The 20,189-nt window shown below is 41.4% G+C and overlaps 1 protein-coding gene across 2 annotated transcripts in view; it reads left to right on the forward strand.

Annotated features, from left to right (window-relative positions):
• The first annotated feature begins 185 nt into the window (after positions 1-185).
• Positions 186-20,189, forward strand: part of NCOA2 (nuclear receptor coactivator 2) — a 287,290-nt gene continuing 267,286 nt past the window's right edge. Inside the window, exon 1 of one of the 2 annotated variants that reach the window (XM_053929705.1) lies at positions 186-534. The gene's annotated coding sequence lies outside the window, so the exon portion shown is untranslated. The remainder of the gene's footprint in view (positions 535-20,189) is intronic. The other variant, XM_053929700.1, reaches the window with a different exon arrangement.

Consider the following 20,189-nt stretch of genomic DNA (forward strand, 5'->3'; position numbering starts at 1 on the left):
TTCACTTCCAGTTACCCCTAGGTCACCCTCCTTCTACCACAGTCACCCATTTTTTCCCCTCTCCCCTCACTCTTCACCTCTCCCCGGGTCGCCTTCTCAGAGGGCTCTGCCCGTGGAGATGCTGCGGACCCCGCGGCCAGGGTCTGCTCCCCGGAGAGCCCTCGGTGCACCTCTGCCCCCTCGCCGGGGCCGCGGGAGGCAAGTTACCGCCCCGTCCCTTTCCCAGTGACAAGATTTGGTGGCGGCCACGGCCAGGGAGGCGGAGGGAGGGACGGCCTGGCGGCCGAGCCCCCCTCCCCTGCTCCGGAGCTCGCGCGGTCTGTGTCTCTCTCCGCAAGTGCGGAGACGCGGAGAAGGAGGAGGAGGAGGAGGAGGAGGAGGAGGAGGGAGTTGGGGGAGGATCTCCATTGAAATAAACAACCAGGCAGCAGTTATTAACACGGGAACATGGCGGCTGCAGCCTCAGCTACGGCTTCGGCGGCGAAGGTCAGCGCCGACGGCAGCCGGCACCTGACGGCGTGACCGACCGAGCGGGTAACCGCGCCTTCCCCGGGGGCAGCAAGGGCGGGCGCGAGGCGGGCGGCGGGTGGGGGGCGCCGCCTCCCCAGCCCCGGCCGCGACTGCCCTCCCTGCGCGGAGCGGGGCAGCGGGGCAGCGCCGTGCGCCGCGGAGAGGGCTGTTGTGTGTGCGGGGACTGCTGCCGGAGCGCGCGGGGCACCGGAGTTGCATCCCGGAGGCGCCGCGAAGCTGGGGAGTTGGGGCTCGGGGGGGTGGGGAGGGCGGGAAGCGGCGGGGAGACGCGGAGTCCCTGAGAGAGAAAGGAGGCGCTCCAGCGCCGTGTGAGAGCTCGGGAGACGAGTCCGGGAGCCCGGGGCGGGCGGAGGCTGCAGCCTGAGGCACCGGCGAGAGGTGAGCGCCGAGGCGCGGCGGGGAGGCCGGGGGCGCGGGCGCGGCCCCCGCCGGAGGAGCTAGGCGCCGGCCGCCCAGCCGGGTGCGGGGTCGCGAGGATCGAGGCTCCTGCCCCCTCGGGGAGACCGAGGCAGAGACGGGAAGGTGAATTCTGAGAAGGTGCATTCTTTAATGGAAGCGCGGAGCGACTGCAGCGGAGGGTAGGAGCGGGCGAGGGGCGGCAGGACTCGGGAAGTGCCGGGGGTGTGTGTGTGAAGGTGAAGCGCGGTGTCAGGGGCGGCAGGCAGGATGAGATGCTGGGCGGAGGGGACCCGCGGCCCGGCGGCCGGGCCGGGCCCGTGTCAGCGCCGGGGCCGGGGGGCGAGGGGCGCCGCGGGCGGACGGGAAGGAGCTGCAGCGGGCGGGGCGCGCGAGCCGAGCAGGCTGGGCCGCGGTGGGGGCGGGGAGCCGGGGGCCGGGGGCCGGAGCGCAGCGGCGCCGAGCCGGGCTCGCCCCTGACTTAACTTTCTGGGTGCGGGCATGTGTGCTGGAGGCGCGTTGGGGCCGGGGCTGGGGGCGGGAGGCGGTCCAGGAGGTTCCGGGTTGGCTCGCCAGCGCCCCCTTTTCTTTTCCCCTTTTCCCCGCCCCTGAAGGGACAGGCCCTCAGGGCCCCAGGGGGGAAGCGAGAGGCGTCCTCGCGGCCGGCTCGCGACGGTCACGCCCCGTGGACACTTCTGTCTCGGGCCCCCGGGGACTGCCGGGGGAGGGGGCCAAGGGTGGTCTCTGTGTGCTGCTGCTCCCTGCCCCGGCCCCTCCGGGGAGTCCCGGAGGCGACTCTTCCGAGATCGGGGGTGGGTCGGTCCTTGGTTAGATGGTCCCTCCTCCTCCCCCTCCCCCTAGTGGTTTCCGGGGCCTGCGGGACTGAGGGGCGGGAATCGGGGACCCGGGCGCCTTGCACCGGCTAGGAGCTTGAGTGGGCCTAACGTCTCAGGGTCTGTCACTGGTAGGGGAAACTTTCCCAAACCCGGGACCGAGCTCGAACACCTTCTTGTGCCACCTCGTCCTCTAATCCCACTCCTACTCCACCTCCTCCAACGCGTTCCCCTCCCACCGACCCGAATCTCACTGCGTGTGACTGATGGGGCAAGGAGCCAATCGAAGGTGTGGGTAAGCCAATCGTGAGGACCGGAGGAAGGAAGGGGGCGGGGTTATCCCGGACCAGTTGGAGCGGCGTTGCACGCGGGCGGGGGAGTCATGGAGACGCCAAGAGCTTCCCACTCTTGTCCATCGCTAGTCACCCGCTCCGTCATCTGTGGGCTAGTGTCAGTTACAGGGGCTCTGACCCTACGAGACACGTAGAGGTGCACGAGATACTGTATTTCTCTGGTACCACAAGAGACGTTGTCTTAGACACGACGAAGTCTAAAACCACTTACGATGTGGCAGTAACTCTGAGGCCCGTTTCTAAAATGGCAAATAATTGTAGTGATCGTGTTCTGGACCCGAGTACCTGGTTTACGTGCTGAGGGTCATAGGAGTTATCTCTTCACCTCTACCGCAGTTTCATTCAGTTATTCCGGCGTAGGAACAAAGAAATTTGAAAGGATACTTTGAAAATGAGTAGTCTTAACGTCAATTGATTATTGGGAGTGTAAAGTATCATTGTTTGTAATGGCTTCACTGGTTCCTTTTTAATTAGACCGCCAATTCCCAAAGTGCACTTGAAAGTTCGGCATTTGGGAGGGCATTAAAAAATAAAGTTACGGTTTTATGATATGCATTTCTATTTGTATTTTTTTACTCTTGAGTAAACAAAATGATATTAGGAACCAAATCTCACTGTTTGAAATATAAAGTAATTGGTATTTAAGGAGCAAAGCCAATCAAAGAATATTTGTGTACAAGAAATGAAATCGGAGTAAATGTTTGCCAGATGACTCCAACACAAAGGATTCTTGAAAATAAATTCAGTGTTTTTCTTAAACAGTGCTGAATTGCGTGGTGTGTAGGTACTTTTCGGGTCTATGCGAGGTTAGGAGACATCTTTGGTGGTTTCGAGCTGTTGGTTGCCTTCAGTCTAGTGACTGTCAACTCTTAACTTTTAAGAATAGGGAAGGTCGGTCTTTGGTTCTGTGTAATGATCACAGGTTGCTCCGCAGGAATAGCTGTCTTTTAAAAAGACAGCAGCTGTTGCACTGCTTTTTGTGTGTGTATGTGGGCTCCTGTTCTTTGTTGGTGAGGTTAGTGCACACCGACAACAGCAAAGCAGCTTTTTCCCACTGAAATTTGCAGAATCTTTAGGAGTTAAAAGAATGAATAATATTAAATTGAGAACGAGTCCATTCATTTTGTGATAAATATCCCATGAATTTAACAAATCTTGCGAGGGTTTTTTTTTTTTTTTTTTTGAGGTATTTTATCTGCATGATATTTATCTTATCTATATCCGTTTTTCTAGCTTTTATTAATCTTGGATTACTAAGAGAATTGAGGGGGACTGTAGTTTTAGGGGAAAGAAACATACCCTACAGATGTGTTCTGTTGTAATATATTGTTTCAAATTTATAATGGGAGCTTCCAGTTCATTATAATTTTGAGTATTCATTTAGACAAAAATTAATTGCATTTTGCTGTAGCTTAGTGATAGGATGGTAAGAACTGCGGAGATAAAATGAACAACTGCTAGAAGTAGGGAGTATTGTAAATTGAACAACATTCAAAATGACAACATCTAATCCCCCCCAACCATTATGAGTTAATTTAGTTACTGATGGCCACTCTGACGCGAGTCCTGCTCTCTCTTTTGTATGCTTGAGAGCCACACAGTATTTTACTTCATTCTCTCCCACAATCTTTGAAATGTTCTCCTATTCTTGGTGGCAAAGAGTAGCAAGTCCCCTAATGCCTGGCTAGGGGGAAAAAAACCTCTCAAGCATATGGAGACATCTAGAAAAAGATGTGCATCGTCAGCTGTGATTCCATTGTGTGCTTTCAGACTGGATCTGAGCCTTCTTCCTCCTGGGAATTTCAGTCTTACCAGAGGAGTTCTTTGACTTTTAGATGTCAAGACACTGAAGCAGAGGGTAGAAAAGAGCTCACCAATTACGAATTTAATATTTTTATATAGTTTGTCTCTGATTTTAACCCTTCATTGGTTCACTAAAATTTACATGACCTTTGCCTAGTGTTAGAGAAGCATTTTATTGGAAATGAAAATTGTAAGGCTTGGAGGGGGACTAGGGCTGTGGTATGAGAGTGCATAAAGGGGTAATTAATGCTGCTTGGTTGGCTTTGTCTGTAGTTATACCATATTAAAGCTTTCCAACCCTCAGAATCAAGAACCTGTGAGCAGTGCTTCCATCATATACCCTATATTTAAGGATTCAGTACCTTAGCTGTTTTCAAATCTCATCAGGTTGAAATGTGACCCATAAGTTGACAGCTTGGATTTCTTGGGGGAGGGGGGCTGTGTTGCATTGAGTTTAGAAATGATTCTTTCGATAAGTAGTCCTTAGGATATTGTATAGCAGAAATATAAAGGAGAGGGTGGGTCTTTTAAAACAATTTTTCTAGAGATTTAGTTTTCCGAACTGCACAGAGTGTCCTTATTTGATATTTTCGCATTATGTCATGGTTGAAATTATATTTAAAAACATAATTAATGCTTCGCTATTTTTATGGCAAAACTGCTATTTAAGAAATTACTAGCTTTTCAATATTTTGGGTTTATAGTTTTGTTTGGTAATTATGTTATTACATGCTCTATCAATTTTAAATTAAGAGAATATGAGAGAGAAAATAAGCCACTGCTTAAAGGTATTGGTCTTTTATTGCAGTAAATCATAAACCAGCAGCGAATCAGGATCTTATCCCCTAATGAAATAATCAGACTACATTTACATACCAATAATGAAAGCCAGTTAAAAGAAAACAGAACGAAACCCTGTTTTTTGTACTATTTCATATCTCAAGCTGATTTTACCTGTCTTGTTTTGTAAACAAAAAAGATGTTCTTAGCATTTGCATTTATTTTCTTTTTGTTTTAAAGCTTTGTAGAAGGATTTATGAATTGCAAAGTGTAGAAAGGATATTATTTCCTATTTATTACTCTTTAAAGTCTATTAAAAGTAATATCTGGAAAAGCTATAAAATGCAATTTTAGTGTTACCCTCAAATTAGACAACGTAAAGAAAATATACTTTGAGGATTCTGGATACTAAAATTTCTAAATACAAGTGAGAATATGACTTTTGTGGTTATTTAAAACATTTTCTTCATTTATTTTTAGAGAGACAGGAAGGGAAGGAGAAAAACCTTTATGTGCAAGAGATCCAGACAGGGAGAGAAAACTTGATGCATAAGAGATACCTCTCGAAAGCCTGGCCTGCAACCCAGGCACGTACCCTGACCGGGAATTGAACTGGTGACCTTTAGGTTTGCAGGTCAGTTCTCAATCCACTGAGCCACACCAGCCAGGGCTGACTTTTGTGGATATTGTAGAAGCTGATGTAGTTTTTTGAGTTGTAAAAACTGAGGCAAAACTGTTTGTGAAAAAGAGTGGAACTCATAAAAGTAAACTTGTGTTGTGAAGGTAACTGAAATTAAGGAACTCTGTGATCTGCAGGTAGATAATACTCTTGGCTTTTAGGGTAAAGATTTTGTTTGTTTTCCTTATAAAATGTTCACCAGCAACCACATTTCTGGCTTTCGATGGCTGTGATGTCATTGAAATTGTGGAAACATTGATCTAGGACAATTTTCAGTTGGTTCTATAGTTGGAAATTTCTGGAGATAATTAAATAAGCAGGAAGCCTATGGCGGTATTTTACTTAGCTGCTTTTGAGGCTTTTAGACATAGAACCTTAATTTAAATCAGAGAGGAGAGCTGCTTATAAAGTTACTAGCAATAGTTCAAGGTTATGAAAGAAGGAAACAATTTTTACTTTGTGTATCAATTGACAGATACATGGAGAATTGAAGTTAGCAGGTTAATTCTGGCAGAATTTATCACTAATAGGCAGCCAATCATGAACTGTTAAGAGTTCCTGATGGCCAACTTAAATCTCACTTTCGGCTTTTTAGATCTTGCCTTTGAGTTCTCGCCTCATTTAACCACTGTTTTATTCATTTGTTCTGTTATTTATTTGATGAGTATTTTAGTCCCAGCATTGGCAGTGTACTTTGACACGTCAAGATAGTCACTGGTGCCAATTCAACACCACTAGAAATCCCTAATTTCTGGTGTGGTGAAGAAGGAAACTTCATTGCTCCTGGGCCTTGATTGGTCTGTCCTTATACAAATGAGGACTCCAAATTTTCAGAATTTGATTGGTCCAAAAACCACTGTCCTGATTGGTCAGAATGGGGCTGTTGCAATTGGTTGGTGAAGATGCTAATGGGGATATAGCTGTGTAGCTCTGATAGGTCAGGGGAAAGCCTCAGTTCTATTGGTTGAACTACAACTCCAGGAAATCCTTTGTAAGGCTGGTTTATATGACAGGAACCCATCGCAGGCAGGCAGTTCCATGCAGGTTTCTCCCCCAAGCATAGCTTGGGTGAGAGGCCCCTGTTTAGAAATGGCTACAAGGCTCTGAGAGTGTGTATTGTGTGTGTGTGTGTGTGTGTGTGTGTGTGTGTGTGTGTGTGTGTGTGTTTAAATTTGAGCCTAGGTAGCCACCAGAAGTCCTTATAGCTTGCTTCTTTCTCAGGGTCCACAAATAGAACAAACTGTTCATTACAAGTCTGGTGATTAAATGAGAAAAATAGAGTGGGTGAGGTTTTTTTGTTTTGTTTTTTCTTTGGTGGAGAAGAAGGTAGAAAGGGACATGCTCATCTTAATTCTCAGTTTGCTTTGATACTGAGAATTTGGGGGGGTTGGTGTGTGATTTTAATTATATGTCAGAAAACTCTGGTTTGGTTAGGGTTTGGGTTTTTCCCCTGAAATAGGATCACCCATTTTTTGGACTATAAGACGCACCCCTCCAAATTTGGGAGGAAAATGGGGGTGCGTCTTATAGTCTGAATGTAGCGCGTACCTGACTTGCGGGTGGGGGGTGGGGCAGGGGTGTTGTGGTGGACCGGGTCCCCCCCCCAAAACCTAGGTGCATCTTAGAGTCCGAAAAATATGGTATAATGTTTATGTCCTCTTAAATCATGTATGTAGTCAGGATGGCGATTTTTAGTTCAGGATGGCGATTTTTAGTTGGTTGAAGGTGACAGTGAAACATACCGGGGACCTTCCATTTCTGAGGATAATCTGCATTGTTGCTGTTTTAAGACTAACTTATTCTGGGCCTTACTTGCCTAGGTTTGTAAAGGATGGAAAACTCCTGCAGCCTTCGTGCATGTTCTGTTATGGCTGTCATTTTTCTAGCTATAACTCATCCTTTCTCTTGACTAAAATGTCTGTATTGGGAGGTAACAACAGTAACAACGTAAACGGTAATACGTATTACTGAGTGCCAACGGCCGGTTACTATAGTTCCACCACAGCCACGGTTTCACTTCGCATAGTTTCAGTTACCTGCTGTCAACTACAGTCCGAAAATATTATATGGAAAATTCCGGAGATAAACAATTTATAAGTTTTAAATGGTGTGCCTTTCTGAGTAGTGTGAAGAAACCTCATGACATCCCATGCTATCTCATTCCATCATGCCCTGGACATGCTCATTCCTTTGTCCAGTGTCTTCATGCTGGCCAGTCACTTATAAGGCATCTAGGTTATTAGATTGACAGTCATGGCATTGCAGGGCTTGTGTTCAAGTAACCCTTAGTTTACTTAATGCCCCAAAAACCAAGAGTGGTGATGCTGGCAAGTCTGACATGCCAAAGAGAAGCTATTAAGTACTTCCTTCAAGTGAAAAGGCGAAAGTTTTCTACTTAATAAAGAAAGAAAAAAAATTCTATGCTGAGGTTCCTAAGATTTATAGTAAGAATGAATCTTCTATCTGTGAAATTGAGTAATTTATAAATTAAACTTTATCATAGGTTCCTGATGGCCAACTTATATCTCACTTTAGGCTTTTTAGAGCTTGTCTTTTAATATATAGGAAAACATAGTATGTATAGAGTTCACTACTATCCATGGTTTCAGGCATCTGCTGAGGATCTTGATGTATCCCTGTGAATAAGGGGGTACTACTGTATAGGCTTTTGAGGTGTGTTCGATTCTTTTATTCTTGCTCTAACCCTATAAAATAGAGATCGCCGCCATTTTTTAGAAGACAATGAAGCTTAAAGGGATTTTCAGTCATTGTGCTTATGGGCAAAAGTTTGGTGGGGGGGAGTTAAACCTGGACCAGTGAGTAGGGAAAGGGATCATTTAGATCTTAGAGGGAATGGTAAACCTGAGAATGTCTTACTTTTACAAATCTGTTAAGCTGATGTTTGCAGGCCTTTATAAGGCTCTCAGTCTGATTGTTTAATCCATAAAAAGGATGAATAGATTTGCATAGGTCCAGCCCTGCAAATTTCGTTATCTCCCAAACCCTTGCCTCAAGGCAGGCCTATACCTGAACAGATGTTGCTTAAGATCTACAGATAGTCTCTAGCCTTTTTAGTCATTAGCCCAGTATTTAACAATTCTTAAATTATGGGATTCTTTGTTGTCTTTTCATTTTTACAAAATAAGAACTGTAATGGATGAATTAAAAACAGGTAACATTTATTGTGTGCTTACTAAAAACCTGATGCAGGGTTAAGGCGCCTTGATTGTATAGTCTTGTATGTTACTCATTGTAACATAGTGGTATAATAATACCATTCCTGTTTTACAGTTCAGGAAGTGGAGGCACAGAACTGTCAAATAATTTTCCAAAGTTCACATAGCCAGACTAATGGAGAGGAATTTGAACCGAGGCAAACATCGCTCCTTAGCCCTGCCCCCTTAACTTGTGTCCTTGTTAGCTGGTAGGGTACACTTCCTTTCAGTAGTGTGAATATGTCTTATCTAGAGCTCTGTTGAAATGATAACACAGTGATTCTCCACTAGGAAAGGGAAACTGGGTAATATTTTGAAAAAGCCTGTTCAGGTTGGCTATTGTTTTTCACAATAAAAAGCTCAGAAAATAAACTCAAGAAAAGTTGATTGTAGGGGATAGGTAGAAAACAGGTTAGAGAACACTCTAGGGGATATATTGGTTTAGAAAGAATGAAACACTGATGGAGATATTTGGCTTCCTGTTTCTTATGTTTAATTCTAGTATGTTAACTATTGCATGGTGATAGTGTGATGCCTGTTTTGCAGATTTTTTTGCAATCCATGTAGCATGGGTGAGGCAGTATTGAGATATTGCAGTCCCAAAAGAAGGCTGATAATATATTCAGTCATCTGACTTCTGCTCTGCTATTTGTGGAATTCTTCTGTCTGTTCAATTGTTTGCAGAGAGAAAAGAGAGCTTTCAGGGAACTCTTTTCACCTTGGCACGTGTAGGGATCTTCATGCACTGCTTTTAGTGTTCCAGCTGCTGAGGCGGAAGACCTGTTGTTGTCACAGATGAACATATAATGCATGGTATTTTCTATTACTCATTTATTGTGTCCATATGAAATGTGATCCCACATCTCCAAGGCTTAGTTTGCAGAGTATGCATGAGTTCTGGAAGTCCCTGTTGTTGCTGACTGATCTCTGCCCACTGAAGTACCCGTAAGTGAGGATCGTCTTTTCTAGAGATGACTCCTGCTTATATAATCAGCTCAGGAGTCAAACATGAAATGACTGCCCTTGACCTGAGTGTTACAGTAGTATTTGTAAGGATATTTAGTATACCTTAAGATTTCTAATTCTATTGTTAGTATGTTTAATAATGAAAAGCTTTTGGTTATTGTGTCACTTAAACTGAATTGCATGTTTTAGAGGAAACTGTATCTTTACTTAAGTCATTTCTTGGCATCTAGAGTCAAACTAAAATATAGTTACATGGGTAACAAATTTTTTAATGTGCTTGTGTATTTACAGGGTGGGGCAAAATTAGGTTTACAATTGTTCATATGGAAAATACCACAATGATTAATAAATAATACATTGTTTTGCATACTCACAACTGTAAATGTACTTTTGTTCCACCCAGTATTTTAAAAATAGAATCATTTATAAATATGTTTATTAGGTAATCACTTCTGGTATTGTTGGAACATAGGTGGCAAATTCTTTCACATATATTTTTAGATTCCTAAATAAGGAATATGGAAATTCCTTACTAACAATCTCAGTGTCAGAGGTGTATGAATTTCTCCAAATTTAACACAATAGCTTTCTTGAAATTCCATAAGTTGGTTGTGAGAGTTATGGAGACATACTGCAGGGGGAGGGGTGTGCTCCGTGTGGATGTTGAGACAATTCTGCTGTGCAGTAGAACCTGCGCTGTGTGCCTGCAGCCTGGTGTGGACATTGTGTTGGGTGTGCTGTGCATGGAAACTAAACCCGTCTGTCCTGGCCCAGTACTTTGAAGAAGGGATGGAATGATAAAAAATGGCACAACGTTACACTGCTTCAATTTGGGTATAAATCTTTGTAGACTTTTTTCTTCTACCTCCTTTACCCTTCATCTTCCTTGACTTTATCAATTTTTTTTTTTTTAAGTTGGAGATGAAGGATGGGTTGTAGTGAAGGGAATACAGTCATGATTACGGGGAGGGAAGTCTGTTGCCATGTGCGATCACTATCTATGGTTTCCCCCTTTAGCCAAAGAGATTTGCTCTGCTAACAGCCCTTAGTGAAGAAGCTAGCTATTAAGGAAACCATTAAGTTAAAAACAGATCACTTAACACGGACACAGTAGAGTAATTGGCTGACTTGTTGGAAGTTAGTCAGCTGCTGGACAACATCGTGGTCCAGCAGACTGGGGTGCTGAGCCTGTTGGCTAATAAGATTGAGTATTACATTCTCTAGCTTTTATATATTTTATTTCTCTACTGTTGAAGGATATTGTTACAGATTCTGTAGTGTTAGGTGTCTTGAAAGTGTTCAGTAGATTCAAGTAGTCAAAATGGTGTAAGTTGGAAATATTAAGATGGCTTAAAATTGGTGAAAATTGTGACCAAATTCCTAAGGCCTTAGGAATGCCTGCCTCTTTGGAGTTTCTGGTAGTGCATTAGTGTACTTTCAGTTTCCTTGATTCTGTTCTGAGAATTATTTTATATGTAGTGTTCTTGTTGCTGTTTTAAGTAATACCTTGAGGTGTTTCTATAAAAGTGTGATATAAAAATATTTATTTCATTAAAAAATGTTATTTTATTGGATTCTAGAACCACTGGTCTTTTCTAAATAAACAAATAGCAAGTATAAAACTGGAGCCCAGTGAAGGAAATGGAAGTCCCATAAAGATCTTCTATTTTTGCTGTACTGCTTTTTATTTTAAGCAAGAGGTGTGTATAATTTAGAACCGTACTACTAAATGAAAGGCTTTAAGCTATTAGATATAAGACAAGAAAATGACCTGATATTCATTGTGAACTGCACATGTCAATAGTGACAACTGATAGTGACAAAAGTCAACAAAATGCCTGGACACTGAAGGACATTAGAAATCAAAACTAGAGCACTGACTATCCTTCTGGTTGAAGGACACACATAGTAACATCGACATTCTGATGATCACCGATGATCTCATTGTAATAATAATTACTCTCACTCTGAGAAAAGGCCGTCATTCAGGAGAAAACCAAGTCAGGTGATGAAGGGAATCCCAGGGTTTTGGCTCTAGGCAAGCAGAGGCTTGGGCAGGAAGGCCTTGGGCCTGGACACATTTGGCCTGGCCCTGCATGTGAGGCACAGGGCAAGTGGGACTCCTGGAAGGGTCATGATGCTCACTAGAAGAGGCCCTCAGCTGCTCCCTGCCTTTTCTCACTGTCACTATCACCAGAGGCAGCCAGTGACCCTCTAGTGGGGAATGAAGAGGAGAGGATGCCAGAGAGAGCCTGTGGTAGGGAGATGGCACATGAGCTGAGTCCCAGTAGATGGAGGTCCCAGATGCTCACCTGCGTACCAGTTGTCTGCATCAGAATTGCCTCCTATGGCTCTCATGTGTAGTCTTCTGATCTGCAAATCTGTAACAAAATGATGGTGCTGCTGGCCTGCTCCCTTCAGGCACCACAGCCCCGCAGCCCTTCTACCCCCATGGTCTGTGTTACCAGACTGAGCACTGGGGGATTCTTTTCCCTTTTTCAGTGAGAAGTGAGGGGACTACTCCACCCAAGAACAGATAAAGACCAGGTAAGGCAAGGGAGGGAGGGCCATCAGGGGCTTGTGATTTTCAGAGGCCCATCTCCTTGCCCATCACCTGGCTTGGCTCTCAGAGGAGTGAGGGGAGCTTTCTCACTAAGGGACAAAGAGCATTTTCCTGGCTATGCAACCCCTTTTCCATTCACTTCTTGAGAAAGTTTTGCAGTGACATTCAGGTGTCTCTGGCAGCCTTAGTCCAGTTTTTCTGGGCCTGCTTCATTTTTTCTTAAATTAAAAAAAATATATTGATTTTAAAGAGAGAGGAAAGGACAGGGAGAGAGAAAGAAGAGACATTGATTTGTTGTTTTACTTATTTATATGTTTATTGGTTGATTGTTATATATGGCCTGACTGGGGATCCAACCTGCAACTTTGGCATATTGCGATGATGCTCTAACCATCAAATCAACCAGGGCCTGCCTAGTTTTTTCATAGACGTTTACTCTCTTTGAGAAGGAGATTGAGTGTATAATGGGGGAAAAGGGGTAATGGCATCAGAAAGAAATTGGAGGTAGCCGCCAAAGGAGTTGCTGCCGTTGCATCTAGTATAAAGAGGTGAGGACTGTGCAGATGGAAAATATCGATGTGCAAGAATAGCCTTGACTGAAACCTATAAATTAAAGAAGGATATATAAAATAAATCCAGAGTAGCAGGTGCATGCCCATGTAGCTTGAAAGATCTTTAAGGATGTGCTACTACTAGTTTATCAACTTACCGAACTGAATAGTAAACTTACAGTACTCATTACTTTTAAGTGGAACGGGCTACTTGAACAGATTTTATTTTGAAGGTTTAGATAAATATGTGGAGGATTAGTTTATGATATGTTAGTAAAGCAAATTAGAGTTATTTTTCCATTGCAGTGCAAATTATAATTTTTGATATCTGTTCTTTGGAGTTTACTGTCAAGGAGGAAAACCATGAATTAAAATGCTTTGATTAATATGGCATTCAAATTTATCTGTCTATTGTGTTCTATAAGTATGCTTAAAATGATTATGTACATTGGCTTATTATATGATTTAAATGGGCAGAATAGGAAAGGTACCTGTTTTCTTACTGGTTTGCTAAAATTGGAGCAAAAAGTAATGATGAAATATATATTTATATATTTTTTTCATTCATTCTTCCCCTCCTCTCAAATAGCATACCAGAACAGCTAAAAGTTTTCATTTTTAAACTATGTTTTGGACTAATTTAACAAATTCTCTTTGTGTAAGTCATTAATAAACTGATCTTTCCAACTTAACCCTTTTATAATAAATTCCCCACTCACTACATAGTAATATTCCCAAATAATTACTAATTAGGTCTGTCTCAAACCCATTGTTCCCTATTTCTACTTTCCCTGAGTCTTTGTACCTGTTAGTCTTTTTTTTTGTACTCACCAAGGACATTTTTTTTCATTGCTTTTAGAGAGAGAGGAAGGGAGAGAGAAAGGGAAAGAGAGAAACATCGATGTAAGAGAGAAACAATTGATTAGTTGTCTCCCGTACTCATCCCTACCAGGGATAGAACCTGCAACCTAGGTATGTGCCCTGACTGGGAATTGAACCTGTGATCTTTCCGTTATGGGATCATGCTCCAACCAATGGGGCCACACTGGCCTCCTGTGAACATGTGTTGGTTCACATGTTCTTTGATTTGCTTAGAGAAACTAATGAGTTATTCTAAAATTTGGGGAGCAATCGTTTAAAACTCTTTTTGGGAGTTTATATTATTGATTTCAGTTAATAGCAAAGTATATAATTGATCAAAACAAAAAGACAGATGGAGTCACACAATATTCAAGGTTATTGGTAAGTTGCTTACAGTAATTACAGATTTTATATAAAAGAGTGATAGGAAAAGAAGAAAGTCCCCTTACCTTATAATCAGAAACAATAAAGACTTAAATTTTTGGTTTTGTTGCTTTAGTAAACTGAACATTTCTCATACTGAGACTTATTAAATTTTTCCCTGTAGAATATTTTGACACTGTGGTAAGAAGAGGGATTAATAATCTCAGTTTATAGTGGAAAGGAGAAAAAAGGTAAAGAAAACCTTGGGGAAATTCAAGAGTTCAAAAAAGGTAATAAAACAAAACCAAATACAAAGAAGATATACCTGGTTTGGCACTTAAATACTTTCTTTGAAGAAGTGATAAAAAAAGAGAATGAAACTGTCATTTGAAGGGCTGATATCTCAATAGATACAATAATGAAATTCTACAGCTATCTGAAGAGCAGAGCCTTTATAGTCCACACGTTAATATATATTTGTGACAACACCTATAAAAATATTCTCAACCGTCTCCCCAAATTTCTACTCAAACAATAATTCCTTATTGTGGGATCACTTTATTTGCAGAATAAATCAAAAGGCTATTTATCTGTCTACGTCTTCACTTTCTGTCACCAACTAATTATATATTAAGTAGCAGAAACAGTATACAACTCAGGTGGAAAAGCAGGGTGGTGCTTTGTGTTATGCAGTGTCATCTCTTTTTTGTGGCTGTCATGATGTGTCAGTAATGTGGTTAAATAACAGCATTTCAGGGCTAATTGTGCTTTTTTCTGTCTTCCCATGTGTGTATGTGAATGTGCATGTGTGTATTGGATGAACTATTTGAAAGTAAGTTATAGATGACCCTTTTTCCATAAAGTACATTGCGTTGAAACAAAGTCATTGTCTTGTGTAACTACACACAATACCACTATTAAACCTAAGCAAAATAAATCAAATACCAACCCTCTATTTCAATTTTCTCAGTTGTTCCTCAAATGTCTGTTATAGCTTTGGTTTTCAAACCAGGATCTAATTGAGTTCACTCATTGCATTTGCTTTCATTGACTCCCTCTTTTTAAATTTTAAATTTTGTTTGTTTATTTTTCCATTTTTAAAAATTTTATTGTTCAAGTACAGTTGTCTGCTTCCCCCCACCCCACACCTATTTATTTATTTTTAGAGAGAGGGGAAGGGAGAGACATTGATGTCCAAGAGAAACATCAATCGGTTGCCTCTCGCACGTCCCCAACCAAAGCCTGTAACCCAGGCATGTGCCCTGACTGGAATCAAACTGGAGACCTTTGGGTTTGTGGGAAGATGCCCAACCCACTGAGCCACACCAGTCAGGGCCCATAGTCTTTTTTAATATGATGCAATTCCCCTAGTTTTTGATTTCTCTTTGGCTTATGTTTTCTTAGACATTGACTTTTTAAAATGTCTATTTAAAAATTTTTTTTAATGGATTTTTAGAAAGAGAGAGAGAGAAACAGAGCGAGTAACATTAATTTGTGGTTCCATCCATTTGTGCATTCACTGGTTGCTTCTTGTATGTGCCCTGACTGAGATCGAACCTGCAACCTTTGCATTTGGGATGCTCCAACCAATTGAGCTATCTGGACAGAGCATGTCTGTTATTTTTAATTAAAACATTTTTTTGGTTGTGGTGAAATCCATATAAAATTTTACAGTCTTAACTGTTTTTAAGTGTGCAGCTCAGTAGTGTTAAGTGCATTCATATTCTGCAAGCGGTCTTTTCAATGTTCAGACTTAAGTTTCTTCAGAAGTGTTAGGGAATTAAATTGTTAAATATTGGGTTGGCCAAAAAGTTCGTTTGTTTTTTTCCTTAAGATGACGCTAGTAGCACTTAGTTATCTTTAATTTCATATGAAACAATTTTGTTAGATTGTATTCTGACAGCTGTCATATCAGTGTGCATTTTAAAAAAACATCAAAATTGGTGAATTTTTGTGTGGCCATTTTAATACTGAAGATACAAGAAAATAAGTGACATATTTGGCGTATTATTTCAAGAAAGGTAAAAACACAACTGAAATGCAACAAAAGATTTGTGCAGTGTATGGAGAAGATGCTGTGACTCATTGAATGTGTCAAAAGTGGTTTGTGAAGTTTCATGCTGGAGATTTCTTTCTGGACAATGCTCTGTGGTTGGGTAGACCAGTTGAAGTTGATAGTGAGCAAATCAAGATATTGAGAACAATCAACGTTATACCACACGGGAGATAGCCAACATACTAAAAATACCCAAATCAATAAAGTAATAGGTGAAAATGTAAAATGTGTCTTTTATTTTATGGAAAAAACCATAAAATGGCCAACCCAATATATTAATGAATATATAGAGCTTATTACTTGAAATAGTATCATCTTGGGACATGTTTGTGACATGTTCTTTCTGAAGTCTCTTTAGGACTGTACCTAAGATACTTTCTACAATACATCGTAAGGAGATTTACCTAATGCCATGAAGGATGTGAATACAGAGGTAACGCCTAACTATGAGAACCTTTACTGCCGGAGAACTTGTTGAAGTTTTTTCCTCTTGGAAAGTAGTAGATTTCTGTTGCAGGCACAGGAGGAGAGTTGAGATTGAGATTCGTTTTATAGCCCACTTGGTTAAATAAAAAGCTTTTATTTAAGCACTCTTTTTAAATAACATTATAGAGAAAAATATTTTCTGGGTCTTTTCATGGTGTGGGAACTGAGTTTCTTGAACACCTGACTATACCTGAATGTGAATTTGAAGATTTCTTCTTTGCAATGTCTTCAATTTATTCTTTTTGATTTTCCTGTGACCAAATGATTTCTAGCTTCTTTAGTTTGTTCTTAACCTCCTTTTTCTTACTTTAAGACTTTATTAAAGTATAGTAGAGCCCTCTCTTCCCTCGTGAATCACAGTGGGTATCTGGAGTTCATTTTCACTTTGACAAATGAAGTGTAAAAGTAAACATCATTACCAGGTGTACAGTGTTCACCAGGGAGGCTAGTCTCATCTACCTAATCCAGTGGAAAAGTAGTAATCAGATTCTTAACATAGATCTAGATATCTCAGTGTCAGAGTTGAGGCTGGGAAAAACACTAGCACACAAAGAAAACAAGAAATAACACAAGAATTTGAATTATGCCAGAAAACTCTCAGCTTGTAACTTTTAGGCTTCAGGGGAAAAAAAAAAGACAAAAACTTGTCTTACTCAAAGTAATATTCTTGGAGGTGGAACATTGTTAGGCTAATGGCCATGAACCATTCTCTGAACCTTCCTGGATGTGACAAGGAGGTAGACATCCTTCACAATAAATCAGCACAACAAAACATGAATATTATTTTTAATATTTTTATTTGTTCATTTATTAAAAGATTTAAAAAGTTGTATTTTGTTTTTAGGGAGAGGGTAAGGAAAAGAGAGAGGATGAGAAACATCTATGTGAGAGAGAAACACCTATTGGTTGCTTCTCTCAGGCCCCCAGTTGGGGACCTGGCCCATAACCCAGGCACGTCCCCCAACTGGAATCAAACTGGCGACCTTCAGTTTGTGGTATGATGCCCAACCCACTGAGCCACATTGGCCAGGGCTATTTTTAATATTTAAAATAAGAAATCATATACTTAGAAAATAGTTACGAGGCATCAAGAATGGAAAGAAAAATAGGACTTTTAATTTAACAAAATAGGTAATTTTAAGGATTCAAATTTAAAATAAAGAAATCTTTCTGATTTTCGTGTTTTGCAAAACTTTTTAAAATGTCTTATGGGCATAGTAGGTGATACCTCCTTGTTCATGCTTTTCTGTATATATTGCACTTCTTTTGAAATAATATTGGCATATTGGAAAGGGTTGGACAAAAGCATGGTGGTTGCATTCCCGAGTGGTTCTGTGCTACATCCCAAACAGATATGGTAACAGTTTGAGTCAGCTGGGAGGAAAGTACTTCAGGCTTCTGAATGTAACTAAGATAGGGACATTAAGTACAAGTGGTGGGCTTTGGGAGGGGGACAACAAGATAATATAAGGGAAGTGATATATTAGTGTAAAACATTGACTATACAAAACCCTTGGAAAATGAGGTCTCATGTATCTAAGTTTTCCCATTCTGGTTTTATTTTTTTCAGCACCTAAAGTTTTAAAATTAGTCATTCAGGAGAAAATACTTTAAAATGCACAGTACTAAATGCATAGTACTATTTTCTAAACTGATTTGAAATGTCCTAAAATTCACTGAAGTCCATGAGGTCTTCTAAGTTATTGATCTGTTTGTCTCTCCACTAAGTAACTAAATTGTAGACCCCTCACTAGGGATCTCTAGTTTAACTACTAGACTTTGCCTTTTCTATCTCTGTTCACTGGGTGTTACTTTTTGCATATATGTGCATTTATTTAAAAATTAAAAAAAAATTTTTTTAATGAGTCTCTTCTCTTTTCTGATATTTTGCACTTTATCTGTGGTGGGTTTAGAAGCCAGATAACTAGGTTTGTTTACTGTTTATTCAGCAAAAATTTAATGAATGCTTCCTATCTACCAGACACCAGGAATACAAAGTTTAAAAATGAGCCCTGGTTGGTGTGGCTCAGTGAGTTGAGCGCTGGCCTGTGAACCAAAGGGTCACCGATTTGATTCCCAGTCAGGGCACACGTCTGGGTTGCGGGCCAGGTCCCTGTTTGGGGGTGTGTGAGAGGCAGCCAGTCGATGTGTCTCTCACATCAGTGTTTCTCTTCCTCCCTTCCTATCTCTCTAAAAATAAATAAAAAAAACCCTTTAGAAACAATGAAATGGTCTCTATCTATGAAGATCTCACAGTTTAGGGGTAGAAAGAGACATGTAGACAAGTGATTATAGTACAGTATATGCATTAGAATAGAAATTATTTCAGAGGGCTAGGAAGATATTTTATAGGATCAATCAGTTCATTTTGTGAGCTGAGGAAAGGCTTCATTGAGACTGTAGTATTTGATTTGAGGCTCAAAGGCTGATTGAGACTTTGTCAGAGAAGAGAAGGCATTGTGGATACATGTGCATTGGATGGAGATACATGGAGTACATTGGATGGAGTACATTTCATATACTAATGGTTTGGTGATGATGAACTCCTTTAGTTTTTTCTTGTCTGGGAAGCTCTCTATATGCCCTTCTATTCTGAATGATAGCTTTGCTGGGTAGGACAGTCTTGGCTGTAGGCCCCTGCTTTTTTATGACTTCAAATATTTCTTCCCAATCTCTTCTAGCCTGCAAAGTTTCTTTTGAGAAATCAGCTGACAGTCTTATGGGAACTACCCTGTAGGTAACTAACTGCTTTTCTCTTGCTCCTTTTAAGATTCTCTCCTTCTCGTTAACCTTTGGCATTTTAATTATGATGTGTCTTGGAGTGGTCCCTTTGCATCCATCTTGTTTGGGACTCTCTGGGCTTTCTGGACATGTATGTATGTCTATTTCCTTCACCAAATTAGAGAAGTTTTTTTTCATTATTTTTTCAGATAGATTTCCAATTTTGTTTTCTCTTCTCCATCTGGCATCCCTATAATATGAATGTTGGTATGCTTAAAGTTGTCACAGAGGCTGCTTACACTACCCTCATTTTTTAAAATTCTTTTTTCTTATTCTGATTGGTTGTTTTAGGCTTCCTTATGTTCCAAATCATTGATTTCATTCTCAGCTTCATCCACTCTACTGTTGTTTCCCTGTAAATTTTTCTTTATTTCAATTAGTATATTCTTTGTTTCTGACTGGATATTTTTTATGCTGTTGAGGTCCTAAATTAGTTCCTTGAGTCTCCTTATAATCAGTGTTTTGAACTCTGCATCTGGTAGATTGCTTATCTCCATTTTGTTGAGGTTTTTTTTTTCCTGGAGTTTTGATCTGTTCTTTCATTTGGGCCATGTTTCTTTGTCTTCTCATTTTGGCAGCCTCCCTGTGTTTGTTTCTATGTATTAGGTCAAGCTGCTATGACTCCCTGTCTTGGTAGCATGACCTAATGTAATAGGTGTTCTGTAGGGTCCAGTAGCACAGCCTCCCTTACCAGGCTGGGTATGTGAGGTGTGCCCTTTGTGTGGGCCGAATAGACCCTCCTCTTGTAATTGAGCCTTGGTTGCTCTTGGCAGGTCAGTGGGAGGGATTTACCCAGGCTGGTAGTTGCAAGGACTGGCTGTGACCACTGACCACCAACCTCCACCCTCTGTGGAGGATCAGCTGTGCAGGGGCTGAGTGATGGTGCTCCAACGTGGTCTGTAGCTGCCCTCTGGCCCTGGGGTTTCCCCGGTGTTGCAAGGCAAGGTCAGCCCCCAACTGTGTTGTGCCCAG

This window comes from Desmodus rotundus, chromosome 8, assembly GCF_022682495.2.
Source record: "Desmodus rotundus isolate HL8 chromosome 8, HLdesRot8A.1, whole genome shotgun sequence".
Classification (NCBI taxonomy): Eukaryota; Metazoa; Chordata; class Mammalia; order Chiroptera; family Phyllostomidae; genus Desmodus; species Desmodus rotundus.